At 39.9% G+C, this 6277-nt stretch overlaps 1 pseudogene; it reads right to left on the reverse strand.

The window, feature by feature from the left end:
- Positions 1-533: 533 nt before the first annotated feature.
- LOC126622880 (uncharacterized) lies at positions 534-1242 on the reverse strand (annotated as a pseudogene).
- Between the last annotated feature and the right edge of the window lie 5035 nt (positions 1243-6277).

The raw sequence follows: 6277 nt of genomic DNA on the forward strand, positions 1-6277 counted from the left end.
AGAGTATGCAATGCGTGGCTATTTGGCACCGGAGTATGCAATGCGTGGACATTTGACAGAGAAGGCTGATATGTTTGGTTTTGGAGTCGTTGTTTTTTATCGAAGTCTGCATATATTCGGCCCTCGAATTAAGATCCTCGCCTTGTATCGAATGCAACTGAGGGTTTTTGCTTTAGGTGATCGCCTTTCCCTTCCATGGCTGGTCACTCAATTGAGGCAACAAAAGCCCTAAAGCCAAACCCGTCGACAAGGTGTTGTCGACATCACACAACCAACCAATTCTTCAGCTTCCCCTGCTTTGAGTAGACCTCCACCATTTTCTTCCACTTAACATCAGCCTCTTGCTCGAGCTCAGGATACTTGATATAGCTTAATATGTCATGCGGAAGCAATGCGGCATCGCTAGGATCAATCTCATTGGCTGTAGCCAGTTGCTCTCGCTTGTACTCTGCTCTATAACCCCATGGATTGGCAGGTTCCCAGCCCTCTGACGCCATAGTTTTTCTCAAAGGCGACAAAACCTCCTTCCTTGGTCAATCAATACAACAAACACTACCATCCCCTTCTCGAAGGCATGATTCTGGCAGGAAAACCTTCCTTACAATGTTTTCAAACGACATATGATGATCAGCGATGATAGGCAAAGATGTAGCCACTTGAGTAATCTCCAAGCAATAATCATCATGATGGTCATGTTCATGGTCTTTGTGATGATGAAATTTTTCAATATCAGACTTGAGGCACTGGGCAAAAATATCTGAAACACAGTCGTGCAAGAAGGGGTAATCAGCGTCGCACCTCTGAGCCGCTTTGTTGGCCGTGTGGATTGCCTTCATCCTCAACAACAATTCGATTACCTTTGACTTGGCATTTTTTTCCTTTACCTTCACCATTCCGTTTGAATCCGCCTCCTCCCTCATCTTCCCAGTAAATTTAAAGTGAACTTCGCCCCGTAGAACCTGCGAGAGAATGCAAGGAAGGTCTAGTATGTCCGAAGGAGCCAGAAATTGGCACGAGATTGTAGGCAAGGGTTTTGGGGTGGTTCTGGTGGAGCCAAACCGCCGCCGTGAAGAAAGCTTCGTCTTGGTTGCGTTTTCCATCGTTGCCGCGTCTGTCTATGAAGTTGAAGATGAGTTTGATGGTGGTTAGAGGATTGTGTGACCAGGCCGAAGGAAGCACTTGGTTCATTAGAGGATTGTATGACCAGGCCGAGGGCTTCTGCGTATTTTTGCCTTTGAACATTTATGCTTGAAAAATTAGCTATTTGAACAAGTACTAAACACTCTCTATGTATTTTTTTTATTAAGTGCTGAAATAGGTGTGTGCCCTGCAGGACACATATTTTGCCATCTAAACTACACAAAATGTGTGAACTGCATGTTTTTTTTGTTTCTTCTGTTTCTTATGGAAACATAACTTTTTGGGCAACCATGTCTTTGTGATCAAGAACGTTCAGTTTCTTCTTACTAATTGTGTAATGTCTTTACATGTTAGTTTAGTTGAAAGCATATAAAAGCCAAACTGCTTAACTTATCGACCTCATTCACTAATGTGTCCCTTCATTCATGATTGTGTTGAATTTATTCAGGTTAAATGTGTCTTATTCATGCAGTTATACCTGAAACAGTGGTTCCCGCCGCAACGCGCGGGCTTATTTTCTAGTGATTTCTATATAAATTTTATTTCATTTTTCTATTCAAGATTAAATTGTAACCCTTCCCCCTCATTTCTGAAACCTCTCTCTCTTTAATCTCTTTCATTCTCTTTCTACAGCTCCGAGAGCTCCCATCCTTCCTCTTCTTCGAAACCGAAGCAAATCAAACTAACAAACTTTGAAATTTCAATCCCCTGGATGAGAGGAACTCGAATATATCCTTGCATGCATCATCAGAGCACCATTTGGGTGATCCACCATTGAAGCCGAGAGCTTCAAGCTTCCATTGCTCAAACCTAGGTGAGGTTATTGCCCTACTTCAATTGCTTGAGTTATTCTCTGGTTTTTTTATGTGTTTCAAGTTGAAACCCTTAGGTTTAGTCTCTGCCATTTATCTGTGGGTGTATCGTCAGTCTCGGCAACAAACTCCGTCGAGAGCCATTGAGTTCGAAGCCTGCTGGGTTTTACATTTTTATTTTTATTTTTTACATTTTTATTAATATTTTATATGTTTATTAATTTTTATATTATGGTGGACATCGCCCTAACGTCAGCCTTGCATCACGTGGCCTTCGGACTCTCAGGTCGGCTACTCGTGCCGGGCCTCTCTTTCAGGCCCGCTAGGGCTCAATCACCAGCAAATGCTGGACCTCCTTGCTCAAGCTATTTGGCTCTATTTGATAGGCAGTCCATCGGGCTACAAGCCCCGCTGGAGCTACTCTCAGCCTACCCATGTGTCTAATGGATTAAAATAATAAAATGGTATGTGATGTGATATGATTTAGATCAACATAATAATAAAATATTAAACAAGGAGTTGTAAAGGAAGATACAGATGCTGTTATATCTTTTTTGTGAGTTTTTCCAGACAGTGAGATAATGGGTATATATGGACTAGGATTATCTCTCCTCTTCTTTCCATCTCCTTCCATCCCTCCTCTCACATTCTCTTATTTTGTCTTTCTCTTGCTATAAAAAATTAATATAAGATGTTAACGTGATTTAACCGTGACCGTTCAATTAGGAAATGAGGAAAAGGGAGGGGAAAAAAGAGGGAGAGAATCATACTCCATTTATAAATACCAAAATCTAAAACAAATAGGAAAGTAATATTAAAAATATAGGAAAACAATCCTAATCATTATCCTATTACAAAACCCTAATACATAGAACCACAATACTCTACATAATAATTGTCACATCCCAGCCTCTACCGTAGCAAGATATCGTCCGCTTTGGGCCACGCCCTCACAGATTTGTTCTTAGGTTTCGGCACGAGAACTTCCCAGTCCTAGGAATACTTTCGCCCAAACTCACTTAACTCCAAAGTCCTTATGGGATCTGGAGCCAGTGAGTTCTCAAAATGTGTCTTGCAAAAGGAGATGAGCATGTACATATAATGCTAGAGACCAACCCTCATCCCGTCGATGTGGGATCTCACAATCCACCCCCATTGGGAGCCCGATGTTCTCGTCGGCACACTGGAACAGATGGTGAGTCTGGCTCTGATATCAAATTGTCACATCCCAACCTCTATCGTAGCAAGATATTGTCCGTTTTAGGCCACAACCTCACGCATTTGTTCTTGGGTTTCGGCACGAGAACTTCCCAGGGGGTCACCCATCATAGGAATGCTCTCGCCTAAACTCACTTAACTTCAGAGTTCTTATGAGATCCGGAGCCAGTGAGTTTCCAAAACGCATCTTGTAAAGGGAGATGAGCAGGTACATATAAGGCCAGGGACCAACCCTCACCCCGTCGACGTGGGATCTCACAATAATAAACCAAATCACTAACTATTCCAACAGTTTTTACAAAAAAAAAACTAATCTAACAGTTACATCTTGTTTTCAAGAATGCATACAATTTTCTTAAACTCTTCTTAATTTGCTTTATACCATTTTTAAACAAAGATCTAATTTTTAGAGTACTCCAACTAACAGTAATTTTTTGGAGTGCTACTATACCCGCTCCATTGTTCTATTTCTTCACTCATATTATAATTTCACTCATCATAAAAAGTTAAAAAAATTAAAATGTTATTTCCCTACCCACTATTGTTTCTAAAACAACCTATAATTAACAATTGGTGTAAATGTGTATGACTGCATTATACAGTGCCACCAACAGCGGATTCGACTTCATCTACAATCGCTCTTCATTGTATCAGTGAATCTACCTTCACAAATTCAAGTCCCCTTTTTGGCACAAGCTGATAATGGCGCCATTAGCGCCACCTTATCCAATTCCACACCAGGCCTCCTCATCTAACCAAACAAAGACAAAGCTTGCTTATACCTCCCATTCTGAGCACACCCCACAATCATGGTGATCCACGAAACAACATTCCACTTCGATATCTCGTTAAAAATCCTCTGCACCCCATCAACATCTTGACACCATACATAGCCCGCAAGCAGCGAATTCCAACTTGCAACACTCCTCTCACGCATACCATCAAACACCAGGCGTGCATACTCGACACCACCCCTAAACCCAGTTACCAGAACCCTCTTGCGCACCTGTTCCCCTTCTATCACCAACCCTGACGTCGCATAAGCACTAAGAACATACGAATAGGAAAACCCATCAGCCCTGCCTCACCAGCCGTTTATACAATTCAACAGACTTCCGTGGAGTTTCGCTTCAAGCGTCCTCTGATCATCTGGCTCCACACAGTAGTAACTGTGTTGTCAACATGTTTGAAAATTTTTAGGGCGTGATCGAGACACTCAAAAGCAGTAGAATGTTAAAATTTGAAGAAGTTGTCCGTTTCCCTATTTGGGTGCTCTTCCCATCGAAGGCTACCATGCCCTATCTATCATTTTCTATTTGTGCGATCACGATTAAGTCACGTCAACATGTCTTATTATCTCTATAAAAAAAATCAATATAAAATGTTGATATGACTTAACCATAACCGCACAATGTAGGAGGGGATGAGAAGGGCATGATAATGGGAGGGCAAACAATCTGCCTTCCTTCCCATCTCATCTCCTTCTATTTTGTGCGATCACGGTTAAGTTACGTCAACATTTATATTAATTTTTTTTATAAAGATAATAAGACAAAAAGTAATAAGAATATAAAATGTTGACGTGGTTTAACCGTGACCGCACAAATAGGAAGGGATGAGAAGAGCACCAAAGACAATATGCCTCCCAAATTTGGGCTGTACTTGCAGATCAATGGAAGCAAGTAATTTTTTATTTTAGTCCTTGTACGTCATTTTACAAAAAAATAAAATTGACATTAAAAAATTATTAAAATGGCGAAGATAAGACTGTAGAGTAGATTTATTAGCACTCATTTTTTATAAAGTCGCAGTCTTGGAAAGTAGGAATGGAACTTCCATTCCTATTATATATACAAAGTATATGCATTCTTTTAACAAATCATCAACTTGAATCCAATTAGTTATACCCATGTGTCCATGCAGATGCTCCCTTGCAACTGGCCCATGGTGATATTTCAAGCATTCGAGAAAAACTCCGTGCCGATATGTATGAACATGCATCATCTGTTTCTAGTGCAAAGTGGTCAGAATTGAGTGAATGTATTAAATTTTTTATTATCATATGGCTGAGGACACTTATTAAGTTAATTAAGCTCAGAGAGGAATAGAGAAATTGAAGGGCAAGATAGAGAGGTCATTTGGGGGAAGAGGAAGCCGGGAAGGTTAGGCTGCTGGCTGCAGGAGGATATGGTTGTAGCCAGTGGCGGATCCAGGAATCTTACCCCAAGGGGTCGCAGTGTAAAAGTTCAAATAAAAATTTAGGATGGAAAAACATATTGAAAATGAAATCATAGTACTTTCATTCATAATTCATAATGGAAACAATATTACAAACTATAATTGTCCACGACGAGGTTTCATATTTTGAAAACGAAGCATTATAGCTTCATTTTCAATAAAAGAAAAAATATCTCTCTCAATATAAACAAGCAAGCTATCACTCAACCATTGATCTCCCATTTTGTTCCTAAGTGGACCCTTAACAATATTCATGACAGAAAATGCTCTCTCCACTGAAGCAGTTGCAACTGGTAAAACTAAAGACAATGTAATGAGCAAATATACATAATTGAATACTTGATGCATCCTTATCTCCACCATTTTTTTTGCAAGATCACCAATCCCTTCCAATTGAGAGAAATCACTACTGGAACACACATAATGAATAAAAACCTCAAGTTGATCTTCAAGTGCCAAACGATCTTCATCCGAAAAGTCTTGAGGATAAAATTGAGCAAGACGAAATAACTTTGGTTTATCAAAAGTTACAAATGAATCTTTCGGACTCAAACATGTCATACAAATAAGCAACTCGGTATTTACCTCATTAAAGCGATCCTCTAACTCCGTAATTTGCTCATCAATGACATAAATAAAGAGCTCCACACGATAATGACGACGATTTGTCTTTATTGGAGCATAACGCCTTGACCTCCCTGGAAGTATAAATGCCTCTTCCATGTTAGGAACATCAATATGATGTTTTTCACAAAAAGAAGATACTTCATCAACCAATGCATCGAACTCATTATTCCTCATCCAATATAGCTTTTCCTTGCATGATTTCATTAAAGCCATTGCATTCACAATTTCTTGATCTTTCCTTT

This window comes from Malus sylvestris, chromosome 5 (assembly GCF_916048215.2).
Source record: "Malus sylvestris chromosome 5, drMalSylv7.2, whole genome shotgun sequence".
Classification (NCBI taxonomy): Eukaryota; Viridiplantae; Streptophyta; class Magnoliopsida; order Rosales; family Rosaceae; genus Malus; species Malus sylvestris.